At 28.4% G+C, this 17,936-nt stretch overlaps 1 protein-coding gene across 3 annotated transcripts in view; it reads left to right on the plus strand.

Annotated features, from left to right (window-relative positions):
* Positions 1-17,936, plus strand: part of Syn2 (Syntrophin-like 2) — a 275,553-nt gene that overhangs the window by 212,118 nt on the left and 45,499 nt on the right. The window lies entirely within an intron of this gene.

The following is a 17,936-nucleotide window of genomic DNA, read 5'->3' on the forward strand; positions in this document are numbered from 1 at the left end:
TAATATATTTTATGATATGTATTTATAAATACAAATTCTTATACTAAAAATTATAAAAGTAAATGGCTTAGTTATCTATATATATAAAAATGAATGTTTGTCTGTCTGTATGTCTCTTATGCCTTCCTAAACCGTTCATCCGATTGCGATGAAACTTTGGTAAGTTGTTGTGCGCACGCCCGTGAAGGTTTCTGAATTAGTTTGGACCCGCTAGGTCGCGCTGTGGTCGAGATATTTTGAAAATTTGTATTTATGGTCCGATTTGGCTCATAATCAGAATATATGTTACTTACATGGAAATAAATACCTCTACAAAAAATGGATCCGCTAGATGGCGCTGGGATTGAGATATTTGGAAAAAATTACATTTATGGTCTCATTTGGCTGATTTTCAGAAGATGTAATAGTGTGAAAATAAAAATTTTTGTGAAAGATGGAAAAACGGAAATAGGGAAAAGGGAGGAAGAGAAGAAGTGATGAAGGGAAATTTTGTGAAGTTCCGTATTGTTCCGTTTTTTAATGTTTTATCAAACCTTCAATTGCGTTCATTTAACCTGTTTACTGATATACTCAAATCTAGCAATAGCGAAGTATTGCTGGGCCTGCTAGTTAAAACATATAAATAATTACAAAAACTTTTTTATTTTCAAATATTAGGATATCCCAAAAATACCTTCAGTCGTTGTATACAAATAATATACAGTGCAAATATTTATTAGGATTATTATTTCAAATAATTTAAATTAGCTGGATAAATTAAATTTATTTAAGTACATTAATGAAATTAAGTAAATTCTAAAATTCCAAATACTAGTAAATTAGTTTTCCTAAGCGCCTGAAATTTGAAATGCAACGTATATGATTTATATTTTTATTAAAAATAATTTTTTTGGTATTACTCACTAATTTATTTTATAGAATGAAACTAAGGTAACAATTTAATTCAATGTACATATATATAAAAATGAAAATTTGTCTGTTTGTATGTCTCTTATGCCTTCCTAAACCGTTCATCCGATAGCGATGAAACTTTGGGGAATGGTTGGACGCATGCCAGGGAAGGTTTCCGAATTAGTTTGGACCCGCTAGGTGGCGCTGGCGTCGAGATATTTCGAAAAATTGTATTTATGGTCCGATTTGCCTCGTATTCAGAAAACATGTTACTTACATGGAAAGAATTATCTCTACTAAAAATGAACCCGCTAGATGGCGCTGGGATTGAGATATTTACAAAAATTATATTTATGGACCGATTTGGTTCATATTCAGAATATGAATATTAGTTATGTGAAAAGAAATATTTTTGCAAAAACAATACCCGCTAGGTGAGGCCGGTGTCGAAATATTTACGAAACAAATATACAGACTTTTTTATTCTATATATATATATATATATATATAAATAAGGTATATTCGTATGTGTGTCCGCTGAAGACCAAAAAACTAATGGACCAGTGGAAAGAGAAAAGGAGAAAACAGGAAAGGATAAAAAGGAAACTGGGAGAGGAGCGAGGGAGAAGGGTGAAAGGGAGAAGTTGGAAAGGGAAAAGGGGAAGGAGAATAAGTAAAAGGTAAAATTTGTGAAGTTCGGTATTTTAATTTTTTTATCAAATTTTCAATTGTGTTCATTTAAACTCTCTCTCTCTCTCTCTCTCTCTATATATATATATATATATATATATATATAGCAATAGCGAAGCGTTGCTTCGCTATTGCGATATATTGCTTTGCCTGCTAGTATATTATAATAATTGTATTATTACATCATAATTTTATTATTCTAATGTTGTGTTAAAGAAAATGTTGCAAATTGATTTTTCTTTTCTTCATTTCCAATATAGCAGAAAGGTACATTGACCATTGTTGATATAATATGAAATATTGATAAAAAAATTTCAACTTTGTCGTTTAAAAAAATTATTTTAAATTTAACCATGCAACACTCTGTAAATAAAATGTCAAACAAATCCATGCACACATCAAATTTTAAGTGTTTCATTTGTATACACCCACCCACCCACACACACACACACACACACACACACACACACACAAAACATGCCTCAAAAGACAATTGTTGCCCCGAATTCAAAAAAATTTATATACAAATAAACTAAATACTATCTGCTACAATTAAGCTTCTGTAAAACACACTTTGCTTCAAATACAGAGAAACTATATTTAATAAATAGTTATGCAAAAACTTGAAAAAAATTATAAAAATTCACTTCCCTCAAAGCTGTTTCAGTTCCAAAATAATAAACAACAAAATAATGTTACTCTAAAAAGATGTTACTCTTAACAATAGTGCAGCTTGCTTATTTTTTCTAAACCAGTTGTTATATTTTGAAAAACTCTTCATCAAAAATACCAATGTTGCCTCTAATGAAATTCTTGAACCGCTAACAGTAGTGGAGACTTTAAGCATAATCAGCATTAGTTACCTCATGGAAAACGTGCAAACCTGCATTTGATATGGATAACATTTCAGCATTCTGCTTCTTTACACTGCAGTGTGAGCTGAACTTCATGAAATGTTCTTTTCCTGGCTTAGTTCCCACAAAGATCTATGAAGAAATCTTGGAACTACTGCTTTAATGTCCTGTATGACTTGTGTCATTAAAACTGACCTGTGTCAGGCACGTTTCTGGTCAAACACCAAATATATTTAACAAAAATTTTAACTAACTTCTGAATAATACTTTTCACCGGTGCTTCTTTTTCAAGTTTCTTTTGAACTTTCACCGACACACCACATGAGATTTCGTTTCTACTTTTCACTGGTGCTTCTTTTTCAAGTTTCTCTTAACTTTCATCGACACACCACATGAGATTTCGTCACTAAATAAGTCTTCATCACGAATACCCATTCTGCAACAGTTAGCTGCATTTTAACAAACTACAACACACGATTATGCAACCAAAAGCCAATGCTCGACACAGACTGGTAATACTAAACGTACAGGCAATATACAGTCCTTCCCACTCCAACTCCGGTCGTACATCTTCCACATTATTTTACCAATATATCCATTTTAACAAAAATATGCATTTAGTATAAACTATTGGGTGATAGGGCCTTTTTAAGTGAACACTGTATACGATGATTATAATGAGGCATTTTTCTTTTTTTTATAATAATAGAGAACTTATAAAAAAATTAGGAAATAAGAGTTCACATTCTACCATCAATTAATTTCTTTTTTATATTTTATATATCTATATAAGATACCTATATACCTATATATATATTTTTATATACCTATATAAACATGAGATGTAATTTTTCATGGAAAACACTACCAATGGATTGTATAAAAATATGTTTTGTCTAAAAATTGTGAAAAATGTATTTTATTTTCATGTTATGAAAATAAGAAAACATTCCACATTAATGTGAATCAGAATCTATTCTTTTGTGTATACAATTTTTATGTTATCCCATAAGTCAGTACGTGTTTATTTCTCTATTTGTTTTAATGGTAACGTATTAAAATAAAATTAATATTAGTGGCAAAATACGTTCTAATGAAATATGCAGCAGGATGAACTTAATTTAAGATGACATAAATTTACATCACTGAAATAGTAATAGTTTTCACATTTGGAATGTTGGATACTCACTCTTGAAGAAAATTTTTATAGTATATCAACTAAGATTATGTTATAGAAAAATTTCCCAAGCAAAGAAGATTAAACAAGTAAAATTTTAAATCACCTTTAAAATAATTTTGGATGGAGGTTTCTTCCAACAAGTTGCCGAATAATTTTATTTTTTTATTGTCTCAGCAAGGATTATTTTAGTTAATTCATTTCAAAGACAAGAATTAGATTATAATAAAAATGAAAAAAAACATTTTTTAAAAGCTTTTAGTTAACTAGCTTTAGGAACAATCAAATCTTGCAACTGCTATATCTTTTGATCTATCGTATGAAAATCAATGAAATTTGGTACACGTATGTAACTTTGATGACAATACAGCACTACGGTGTTGAAATTTGATATGATCCACCACCACGCCCCCCACACACTACCCCTATGTTAAATTCATGAATTTAGTTGAAAATGTTCATTTCTCATGAACTATCGTATGAAAATGATTGAAATTTGGTACACATATGTAACTTCGATGTGTAAAAATAAATATTTTTACTTTTTTTTAAGTCTTAAAAAAATACAAAAAACAAAAAAATTACAAAAATATATTTGATTACATATAAAAAATTATTTTTTAAAAAAGCTTTTATTAATTAATATTAATATTAATAAAAAAGGAAACAAATTAGAAAAAAAAACTCTAAAAAGTAAAAAAAAAGAAATCAAATTAAGAATTTTAAATAAAAAAATATAATATATTTATTAATAAATATAAAAATGCACTGAAAAGTAAAAAATAAATTATATAAATATCTAATAAATAAAAAATAAATAAATGTAATGATTATTAAATTTTAAAATTAAGAGTAATGAAAATATTTAGTTAAATAAAAGCGTGGCACAGTTTTATAACTGTGTTTTCGAATGAGTATTTATAGACATTTGCTGTATTTTAAAATATATCTTTTGTTTAATGAGGTTGTTTAGTATATGTATATACTTTATTTATCGCTAATAAAATAACTCAAGTTTTAATTCTTTGATGGTTAAAATTTGCACAGAGATTACCTTTAAGGGTTAATAAGATTAAAAATAAAAATTAAATTTAGAAATCTTGCACAAAGTTATTACATTTTGCTGGTAATCTGAAAAATTATTAATTATTATCATTATAATTGTAATCGTAATTATGAATTCGTTAAATAAAAATTCATAATTAATTAAAATGAAACTTTTAGCGGAAAGAGTGCGTTCAATTTGGCTTAGATTACAAGCAGAATTCGAAGATGAACTTCAACTATGTGAGAACATGTACAAAGAAAGCGAGTGGGTGCATTTTCCCAGATTGTTACTTGTAGCTAGTCAGTCTCAACTGGAGAGGTTCCAGCAGACCTTTCCGCCTCCTCGCGTCGTTATTGACAATGAAAATGAAGATTAATTGTTGTAAAAAGAATGTTGTGTTGTTTTAAATATATTATAAAAACTGCGCCAAGCTTTTATTTAACTAAATATTTTCATTACTTTAAATTTTAAAATTTAATAATTATTAAATTTATTTATTTTTTATTTATCGGTTATTTATTAGATATTTATACAATTTATTTTTTTACTTTTCAGTACATTTTTATATTTGTTAATATAATATATTTTTTTGTTTAAAATTCTAAATTTGATTTAATTCTTATTTTTTTACTTTTTAGAGGGTTTTTCTAATTTGTTTCTTTTTTTTATTAATGTTAATATTAGTTAAATAAAAGTTTTTTTTTAAATAATTTTTTATATGTAATCAAATATATTTTTGTAATTTTTTTTGTTTTTTGTATTTTTTTTGTATTTGTTTTAGGTATTTTGACCCAGAGGAGTTCAATGGAAATTCAGTTTGTTGAGTAATAAAATAAGTAATTTTTAACACAATAATATTTTGATACTAGTGTAAATTATTTGTAATATGCATTAAAATAAAATCAACTGCTTTCATATAACATTTAAATTAGTCTCAATTGCACAGAAGATTTTTTAGAGATATCATTATCTATAAATGTCAATTTTTAAATAAATGATGGGTGATAAGCCATAAACCCATTATATATTAATTATGTGTAGATAAACTGAACTGCTAAGAGTCAAGTCTAGAAATATTTAGATATTAAATGACCACATACTCCTCTAGACCCAAAATCTTCAGTACATTCCATATTTAATAACAATAGACTTTTAATAAAGTAATACAATATTACAAACACTTACTGTAGCACACTTGATACAATAAAAATTATTTTTTTTGTTGGGCAACCATAATAAAAACAACAGCATTTATAAGTATGAATTCCTAGGGAAACATATAACAGAATGTTCAAATACACAGACATTAAAATTACTTTTTTTTGATAACTTATTCTACATTTAGAAACGTGATTTTTATTGTACAGTACATTATTTACATTGTAATAAATAAACAAAACCATAATAGTTATTCATTGATAACAATATTAAAAAATGCTTATGATAAATTCATGTAAAAATCACAATCTACAACATAATGAATGACATAATATCTATTACTCACACATGTAATTTATATATTTGGAATAACAGCTGTAAAATGTATAAACAATCATTTTTATAACCTTATAACCAATGCAGTAAGGTTAACCTAATTTTATCACAATAAACATTCAATGTACTTGAAATGTTCAATTGTCAATATAAAAACCTTACCAATACAAAATTTAACATTGTATATTATAATATTTTAAGATTGATAAAGCATAAAAAATTACTAGTTTCAATTTAAAACTGGTTTTCTAGTTTCTCTGCTACAAATCTGTTTTGTCTAGTAGATCAGTATTACCCATTTGGTAACCAAACTGTAAATATCTCCCACATCAAACCTGAAATTTTACACTTTCATTCATTATAAAACTATATTTATTTAGCGTGAATTAATTGATAAATGCATGAAGGTAACATAATATCTGTAAAATAGGAACAAGTGAGAAAAACCACCAGGTTAGAACAGTTATTGACGTTCTATTTAAAATTTACTACAGTACTGTGAAAAGGTATATCATGAAACAAGAACTTGTTTACTCACTTCTTGGTATAACATTTTTTGTAATAAATAAAAAAATTAAGTACATTGTAAAGAACAGTTTTTTTATTTCCCATATTATAAGGGCATATACAAAAATAACTTAAATCTGTACCCAGGATAAACCCTAGATGTAGCTGTGAATTCTGTCCCTAGTTGAAGATTACAGTATTTTGTGTCAGAATCTCCCAATTGGCATTTAATGTCGGTTTTATTTAATATTTGTAAAACATGTTCTGTGATTTTTGTGATGGGTGATCAATTATAAAGAGTGGAAAGTCGGCAATAAATTTTGTTTCTTCTTAGGGAAAATGCTTGGCAAAACAGTAGTGATGCTTTAAAAAGCTTTTAAAAATTTTAATTGCTTTCATATAAAACAACGGTCTGAGTGATTTTCATACTTCAAAGGCAAATGTTGCTTGAAACCCAATCAAAATCTGGTCGACCTTCTATACAATGATGAAAATTTTGAAAAAGTTGTAATGAATTTTATGAAGATTGTTCTGGGCCACTGAAGAGATTTCTGAACTGATTTGTATGTCTTCGAATTCTTGTTAGTGAATTTTAACAGATGATTTGGACATGAAACACGTTGCTGTAAAATGTGTGCCTTGATTACTAATAGATCAGAACATCTGAAGGTCATGAATCAGTAGTTAATGCATGTCATACGTTGAAAAACAACTTCAAAATTATCCAAACTTTATTTCTAAATTTATGAAAGGTGATGAAAGTTGGTGCTATGGATGTGACTCAGAAATAAAACAAAAGACAAGCAGATATCACAAAGTTTACCGAAACCAAAGCACAGTAAGTTTGATCAAATAGGAAAACTATGTTGATTTGCTTTTTTGACATGAACAGGATTGTTCACAGAGAATTTGTGAACAAATTCCTTCTGAATAGAAGTTATATTAGTATTTCTATGTGGATAAGTTGAGAAGATTGCATGAAAGTATGAAACAAAAACTCCTGTCAATATAAAGAATGGCGATTGGTTTCTGCATCATGATGGCTTAGTTCATACTGCCAATTACAACAAAAAATTTGTCAAAAAAAATGAAAGGACTGTTTTTCCCCACCTTAGCTACTTACTCAAGTCTTGATCTCTACAACTTTTTCTTGTTCACGAAAAAATGACTCAAAGGGAAGTGTTTTACTACTGTAGAGAAATTCAAAGGGGTCTTTTCAGAAAATTCAAAAATATTTCCAGCAGTAGAAAAACCATTGGAAAAAGTGAATTAAGCAATTGGTTGAATTCAAACTTTTTTTTTATAATTCCAGTTATTTATGGACACCCCCTCACACTTTTTAACTGTGTAAATTCACAAGTCAACTAGTGTTGAATAACATCCATTATTATTTTAATAATTTTAATAGTTAATTATGTAATATTTTTAAATAACTTTAGCAATTTAATATAATGTATAATTTTAAATAATTTTAATAACTGTTAGTTCACTGTGATATTGTTAACAAGTACATTTAATATTCTTCATATATTCATTTCACAATTTTGCAAATTCACACATTAGTCATTTGATCTTCCTTATAAGAATGCATGTACAAATGCATGACCAAGGCTGTAAATAAATAAATAACACTACAAAATAAAAATCTTTCCACATCTGCTACTTTCAGCTTTGTGTTGAAAGTTAATTAAAATTATAATAAATGACTCTATAAACAATGTTGAGTATGGTATTTGATAAACACTTAATAAATCACTGTACTAATTTTGGTAATTTAGATGTTGTACAAAACAGCCTGTTCAATTCACATCTGTAAACAAGGTTTTTATGAAGATGAGGAATATCATTTTGACATGAAGTAAAATATGATCTTTTAGGTTGTGTTATTTTTTTTTTTAACTTACGGGAACACCGTTAGGTATTGCTTCAGAGAATTTTATATACATATATATACTAGTATAACTACAGATGGGTCGAAGCAGCACGATATCGTTGGATGCGCGTTTATTGTTAATGACCGAATATACATGTTTGGTTAGTCCAATCTTACAAGTGTGTTTACTACTGAACTATACGCTATAAACAAGGCTTTGAATATTATTAACCATAAGTATCGTCATATACTTACTGTAACGACTCGTGTAGTGCTCTCCAAGCCTTAGAAAAATTTTATTCCAGACATCCTATCGTCACCGAAATCTACAATGCAATCGCCGAGTTGAACCATCGCAACACACAAGTGAGTTTCTGCCGGATTCCTAGCCACGTGGGGATTCCGGTTAATGAACGTGCAGATTCCGCTGCTAAAGACGCACGCAGTCAATCGTCCTTCACTACCCATGTTACTACAACCAACTTTATTAACCATATCTCGCTCTTCGCGCGATGTGGTAAGATGACTGAATTGCCACGGTAGATAACACACTTCGACGTGTCAAATATACTGTGTTGCCATGGGATTCCTCCCACAGGAAACTTCGCCGAGAGGAAGTGGTCCTCTACCGATTGCAGATAGAACATACGAGAGCTACTCACGAGCATCTGATGTCACCAGAAAATGCACCGATATGTATACGACGCAAGTGCACCCCACATACTTGTGGATTGCATACGTTATGCGGCCTTGCGTCGTAAATTTGAATTGCCCAAGAATTTTTGTCAAATTCTGGAATAATAAAGAATTTTTTGACCGGGTATTTTTTACTTCTTCGAGCTATTAGTATTGTACAAACGTTTTAATAGTATTCTTACATTTTTTTGTACAGTAGTTGTATATTCTTGTGTTTAACATTTTAGTTTAAGTTTTTTTATTTTGTCCTTTGTTTTTAATATTTTAGTTTGAGTTTTAATCTTATTTTTAAATTTCTAATTTACGTTTTTATTATATTAGGTTTTGTATTTATGTTTCATGTTTTGTTTTCCGGGCGTTTTTATATAATTTTTAATTGTGAATATTTAAAATTGAATTTCTTAAAACACATTCATCTTGTTCGGGGGATGATAACGCCGAAGCGTTTTTCGCCCTGCAAAACACCAAAAAAAAGTATATATAAAAATAAAAATAACTACTGTATATATAGGTATTTTATTTTAATCACCCTATGGGATTTTCTCGTAAAGTATGTAAAATACAAAAAAAATGAACTAAACTGGAGGGGTACACCTCGTGGTGATCTTGAATTTGACCTTGAACTTGACCATATTTCAAGGTTAACATTGTTAAGAAATGACCTATTTTTAACCCCACCAATGAAAAGGCAAAAACATTACATTGGAATATGTGGTTACACCTATGAGCTTAAAACTTTTTTTAAGGTCATACAGATAACCACCAGAAATAGTGTTACACGGGTTATAATGTTATTCGAGTTACACGTTTTTGAAGGTTATACAACATTCCAGTCCATTTTTCTTGTAAACTATGAGAACTTCTTACTCTCAGCTACGATTACTATATCATCAGCATCTTTCACCTTGCACTGTTACTTTAGATCTAAATTGTTTTTTAACATCATTAACTGCTAATTAAAAAGTAAGGGGGATAGGGAACATCCTTATCAGACACTCTTTTTTATTACGGCTTCTTTCTTATGTTCTTCGATTATTACTGTTTCAATTTGGTTCCATTAAATGTTAGTGATTGTTCTTTTATCTCTGTACTTGAGACCTATTTTTTTTTAAATGCGGAACAATTTATTCCAGTCTGTTATCAAATGCCTTTACTAAATCTATAAATGCCATGTATGTCATATATATATATAACAATTATATTATAAATATATATAGTTGGAGTATATATATATATATATATATATATATACAGAGTGTATGACAAAGTTTTCCAGGGATTTTTATAACCTATTCCACTCATGAAAGTAATGGAAAAAGTTTATATAAACATATGTCCTAAAATTTATCATTTGTGAGTTACAGTTAATGAAAGATTTTCAGGAAATCTTTCATTTTTAATGAAAGATTTTCACCAGGTTTCAGCTACCCCGGTGAAATGAAGTCATACTGAAATTTTAAGATGTTAATGAAGGGACAAAATTAGTAATTTCTTATGGCTTTTGGCCCAATAAATTGGATAAAATATGTCTCAGAACTGTACTGCAATTGTTTTTAGAAAACTGTGGTGAAATTCAAAAAATTGAGGGGAAAACCCCCTGTTTTTATGTTTTATGTACAATAACTTTGTCAAATGGTTAATAAAAAGTTAAAACTTTTAAAAAATTTATGGAGAATCTAATTCTGAACAAAACTGTGCAAAATAAGTTGAATAAAACAAAGAAATTTTGAAAAATTCAAATATTATTTAGAAACATTACTACATTTGCTAGAAAACTTCCTACTTATCTATTGTAAACAAAAACCAAATTCTTTTTTGGTGATGTGAAAAATTTTTTAAAATAAAATTTAATGTTAAGATTGCTGTTAATAAATTTAACAAAAAACTGTAAATTACACAACAATGTAAAATAAAATTACTTAGATAATAATTTTTTTAATGACAGAAATAGAATAAATTATTTGAAAAATTATTATCTCAAAGCTGGAAATATAAAAAAAAAACAGCTGGTGGAATTGAAAATAGAAACAAATTAAATGAAATTAACACACAAATGATAAAGAAACCTTTAAATGTTTAAATTTTAACTAAAAAAGATTTTAAATAGTAATAAAAGAAAAAGATATACTTGTATACAATAGTAATGGTGTATACACAATGAAATGTAACATACATCGGACAAACGGGAAGAAAATGAAAGTATAACGAACACAAGAGAGCTTTTAAAAATCAAAACAAGATTTTAATTATGCAACGCATTTAATAAAAGAAGGACATACCTCAGAGAAAATGGGAGAATCAATGAAATTAATTCACAATTGTATTAAAGGTTGAAAAATTAGCAGTTTTAGAAAATTTAGAAACCTTTAAATTAAAAATTACAATAAAACAATCATAAATGAACAGATTAACAATCAAGCAGATGTCCTTTTCAAGAACCTCAATTTACTGAAAATAGGAAATAGATAAGTAAAATTAAAAGATCAGTATTACAGCTAATAACAAATGAACAAGAAGAAGGCCAGATAAGACATAACGTCAAATAAAGGGAGGGTCATTGACTAAACATTATGTAAAGAATAACAGAAATTTCAAAGTACCAGTAGAATAAGATTGACAATGGGAGTTATTCTGAAACGCATCAACATATAGTAAACGAATGAAGCTAAGTAAGGTAAACAGTATTCAACATAGAAATTATAGTGTTCTTAGCAGAAAAAATAATAGTAATTATTATAACAGCAACAACTATTTACATTAAGTATATCAGGTACTGTGAACTGTACTGTCGTTAGCAAAGGTTTTCTGTGAATTTTAGTTTGGTGCGACTTTTCACAGTCTTCGGTAAAAGATTTCACTACTAAAGTGAATGATCTGCCCAACACAATGCTGTTATTGATGAAACTATTATCGATACAGTTTCACATGTGATGATTTGGAAGAAACTTAAACAAAACAATTTTTTTTATCCTCATCATAAACAACCAGTTCAACATCTACACCCAGGAGACAGTCCACTCCTCTTGAAGTTCTGCAACTAGTTGAATACAAATCGACAATTCTGCAAATATGTGTTGTTTACCAACGAGGAAAATTTCACTCAAGATGGGGGTCAGCAATTTACGCAATGAGTAAATTGCGTAAAAGTAATCCTCATGAAACGGTTGAAGGCAGTTTTTAACTCGATTTAGTGTCAATGTATGGTGTCACCTTTTTCACAATCAGCTGTTTGGACCATTCATATTTCTTGGCTGTAATGTTGAGGTATACTTGCACTTTTTTCAAAAAGAATTGCCACAGCTACTTCCAGACATTCCTCTAGTGCTGAGACGCAAAGTATACTTCTAGCATGATGGTGCGCCTCCCCACTTCTGTTGTGCCATTTTCACTTACTTAAATCATAATTTCCCTGAGAAATCAATCGATTGTTTAGTTGCACATTCTTGACATTCTTGGCCACCAAGATCGCCTGTTAGATCAGGCCTTTAGATTTTTGCATTTGGGATGGATGAAAAATATTTATACAATACAAAAATACATTCTTGTGAGGAATTAATTAATTGTCCACATTATTGATGCAGTCGACCAACTTAGGGACAGCCCTGAAGAACTAAAAAGAGCAACTAAAGCAGTAGAAAAGCCCAAGAAAAGTAGTGAAAATGGCAGGGTCATTTTTGAACATTTTTTATAAACTGTTACATATAATGAACTTTGATCTAGTATATTGTTTCTAAATGTAATTTGAATTTTTCTAACTTTACTTCATTTTATTCATCGTTTTGTTCAGCATTAAATTTACTACAAGTTCTGTTTAAAAGTTTTAAGCGTTATCACCCATTTAATAAAGTTGTATGTCAAACATAAAACTTAAAAAACACGGTTTTTTATCTCAATCTACTGGTTTTCTTCCCAGATTTCTCAAAAACTACTGCAGATATAGTTCTGTAACCTATTTTATTAGATTTATCAGGTCAAAAACCATAAGAAATTTTTAATTCTGCTCCTTAATTAACATCCTAAAAACTTTTAAGTATTAACTACGAAATGAGATTTCAGCTTCATTATGGCAGCTGAAATCTTTCACTAGCTGTAACTTGCAAACCAATTATTTTAGGACATTAATTATTATTTTAGGTTATGAAATTCCTGGGAGAACTTCATGATTCACCTAGTGTGTGTGTGTATATATATATATATATATATAGTTTTATATTATTTTTATTATGTATTATTATTATTATTATTAAGATATAAAAATTAATGTAATTCCTCGTGATAAAAATTGTATGATAAATGGATGATGTTTAGCAGGAATAGTTATGATATATTAAACCAGTAAATATTATCCCAGGCAGTACCCCATATCACTTAATGTAATCAGACATTATGTACATGACCTCCTTTCATGAGATAACTTTACTGGTTTAAAGAAATGGGTTAAATCGGTCTTAAATTTTCATTTTATTGCTTTAGTGATTAAATTTAGGAAAATATATTTTGTTACAAATTTTCAAGGAGTTGTTATATTATAGCCGAGTAAAAAACAAAATACATCTGTATATACCAATTTTTTCCATGTATCTTTCCATGTATTTTTTCCATGTATGTAGAATTAGCTGCTCGTATTCCATCATGTGAAGTAAATTTTTATTCTTTCAATTTTGTATTTTATATTAGAAAAATAGTGTCATTATCCAGACATTGAATTTTAACATTTAACTGAATTTATCCATTTTACAAATCCATTAAGCCAAGGAAATAATTCTCTTAGAACAGATTTTAATTGTTATTCACATCTAGTCATAAAAGCCTTAGGCTTTTCATTCAAGCTATACTACTAAATATCTGCAATAATATATTTACTGTGTAAATATATATTACACAGTTTAGAGTTTAGATTCTTACTTCATAAACACAACTAACTCATCAAACATGAATCGATGCAGTAATAAAACAATCAAGAGCTTTCAATTATTCAGTATTACTAGATCAATAAGTTGCAAGTCTAAGTACAACTCTTAATAAAAAAGAGAATAGTACTCAGCTTCTTTAATATGTAAGTAACATTTAAATACTAGAAAAAATGTCATTAAGAATTCATTTAATGGCATCCTGCATCATTGGTCCGCTTAATGAATTTTCACTCTTCTTAAAAATTTATTTTATTTTTTAAGACCAGTATACATTTCCCGTTTTTTAAACAATTACCTCTCACCACAGCTACTGACTAACCAAAGCAGGTTTTGTAAATACCAGGTATGTGGTCATTCCTTTGGATTGGAGTTAAAATTTATTAAATAAGCATGCAGTAAGCTTTTCTTCCAAGTTGACTATATTAACTGCATAAATTATATCTAATATTTATTAATTTTTAATATCATTAATATCATATAAATTTATTCAAATAGATTGACAATGGAAGTAAGAAAATGACACAATGGAAATTCCCATAAATAGCTGCCGAACATTTTCTGGGTCATTATTACATTTTTGCAGAAATTTGGCAGACCTTCACCAAATTTAATGGTTTCTGTTTATTGACCATATATCAGATTAATAAAATTTTCAGTGGTATAAACTGTAAAATTTTAATATTGATTATGAATGCCATTTTTAGTGCATCATTTACCACACGCATTATTATTGTTCTTAGAGCTATATGATCACAAATAATCAAATTAAGGTTATGTGTTATAACCACAATCTGGAATTGCAAATAGCAAACATTTTTTTTTTGTTTGGCAGCTTATTCTGATGAATAACCATTGCTTAACTGGTAACTTCGTATGGTATGAATATACCTTTGTAAATATTGACTCATTTTTTGACTACTTCACCCAGACCTCTAATAACTGCAGGACACACTAAAAATTTATACACACAAAACTTGCATCAATAATTGTTCCAGCCTATAATCGTAGTGACTAAATTCTCTTTCACAGAATTTAATTGTTATCAGTTTGAACAAAATTAAAACTAATACAGATTGTTAGGGAATGAACTACTTCCAAATAAAGTTTAATTGAATTTATGAAATAATGTTTTAATTTTGTGGTATAAAATAAAACTTGTATGAATAACAGTAATTGTACTGTATAAATTATAATCCTGTCTAAACATGTACGTATTAACTGAACATCGCAAATTTTACGTACAATTGTACGTACACTTCTACTCAGCAGTTCGACTTGATACTTGTACCGTTCAATCCCCACCACAAGCATGCACACAACCAAAATTATAATCTACAACACAGATGTATAATTTATTGAATAAAGTAAGCTTTCTAAATTTGTTTTCCAATTAAATAGATAACACTTTTTTCTTTTAGCATATGCACGTAACATTCATTATCTGAAGTTTGATGATTTCCTGAATAATTTACAAGTATATTATAGTTTACAAACTAAGTAATTCAAAACTTTTATGACAACAACTAACAAAAAAATATCAATAAAACAGTTTACTTTTAAGCAATATTACTTGTATAGGAGAAGTTTTCATGATACTGAATGATTAACAGAAAAGTTCCGAACACTTTTAGAAGGCAAATCATTTTTTAAGTTTGATAAAAGTCTAAATTTGTTTTATTCTAATACTGAATTCAAATTATGTTTATCTTTTCTAATAGTTTCAGCAACTTTCAACAAACAGTTTTTCAATAGAAGCTCAATCATTTTAAAATATGACATCCATTTGCAAGTTTTAAATGTTTTATTTATTTATTTATTTTTTTAAAGTTTGACTGAAAATTTCATTATTATAATACTTCAGTTATTGAACAAATGATACTAAAAATTCTTTTGGAGAATTTAGAAATATTTATATATCTAAGTATTATTGCCCTGATCTATGAGAAAATGTATATAAAACACTTTTTATGAGAGCAAGAGGTACATTAATTTGCTGTTTTACAGTATTTGCCCCAGTCCTTCTTTGGGCTATATAAAACATATGAAATATAAAAGACAGCAGTCAAAATTGCTTTCTCTAAGGATAATGATGATTATTACAGCATATTTGTGATGAACAGAGTAAAGCTTTTACCTTCTCAGGATAAATATCACCTCTATTTCAGTGGAATTGATTTGCTGTCCAGTAGCACAACTGGCTCAAAGAAGAAAAGAATAGGAAAACCTCACTCTGAATTTTCCCTAATATGGCTGAGATAGGATATTTGTTATAAATGATAATTATCTTATTTTCAGAATAACTTATCTTGCATCAGATTGCTTACAATTTTCCTCCATGGTGCAAGTGGTAGCATCTCGGCCTTTCATCCGGAGGTCCCGGGTTCGAATCCCAGTCAGGCATGACATATTCACACATGCTACAAATCATTCATCTCATCCTCTGAAGCAATGCCTAATGGCAAACCCGGAGGTTAAACAAAAAAAAATTTAGTTACGGCACCTCTTACCAGATTGGAATTTGCGTGTAATGTATTTTTTTATAATTTTTTCAATGCAAATTGCATTATAATATAACTGCATATATCACAATAATAATAATAATTTACCATATTACAATTTTTGGATTCCTTCAAGATTGTTTTCCAATTGTCTGGAATATGTCAGAGAATAGAATTTAAAATAAAAGGATCTGAAATGAGGATAAATTTCACTGACCATAAATCACAGTTAATAAACCAGTTAAATCATAATTGGTGTTACTAACTACTTAATATCAACTAGGCGCAGTTTCCATGTACCTAAGAAACTGAATATTTAGCCAATTACTTTAGTAGTCAACTCCTTGAAAATAACAAACCTTAACATAGTATAATATTGTGATTAGTAGAAAAACATCTAGAAGTGAAAAACGCACAAATTAGAAAGAGAGAGAGAAGAATGAAGGAATAATGTACATAAATAAATACAAAAAGAGAAAAATCAAAAAGAAAAAATGAAAGAAATTTTTGAGTAGAGTAAAAAGTTCAAAACCTTAAGAGAAATTTAGAAAAGAAAATAGTTGGGATTGTAGGTGCTGTTTTCAAATCATCATGTTTGGATGAACAATGGGACTAGTCAGCTGCTGTTATGTCAGGACAATACCTAAGCCTGAAGATATAAATACTTTCAAAGGCAAGCAAGTGGAGAGTGTATGTGTGTATGTGATTCAGTCAGGGTGTACAAAGGAAGAGTGTATCATAAATATATTCTGTATTGCAATAAACATGCGACAGTGTTCTGTTCTCCACTTAAGTGTGAGAAGTGTTTTGTGCATAAGTGTTTTGTGAGTTCATTTGATCACTGGACAATGTCATTATGTGTTATTAAAAGTGTAAGCCTTCGTTTGTTAAGTAGTAGTAAGTAATTCTTGTAAAAATTTATTATCAGTTCTGTAATTGTAATCTCACTGTCATAATCAATTCTTAAATTCTATAGTAATTTTCATTAGTAAATTTCGTAATAGAATCAGAATTACTGTTTGTTATAAAACTTATTTATTTATTAAATAAGATACTTACTAAGAGCCTAAATAAATTGTATGTTTGTAAGAATTATAACGTGCAATATCTTAATATCCTTTGTTGATAACACACAACATTACTCATATTATCAGCTGTACTAGTAAATGAAGTATTATATTCTCTTCCATTTTTTATTGCCTTGGTTGTTTAAATTGACCGCCTTACTGAATGTTTCATTAATATTTCAGTAAGCACCAAATATTTTCATAAAAGTTTACTGGAATATATGATCA

This window comes from Lycorma delicatula, chromosome 1 (genome assembly GCF_047948215.1).
Source record: "Lycorma delicatula isolate Av1 chromosome 1, ASM4794821v1, whole genome shotgun sequence".
NCBI classification, from domain to species: Eukaryota; Metazoa; Arthropoda; class Insecta; order Hemiptera; family Fulgoridae; genus Lycorma; species Lycorma delicatula.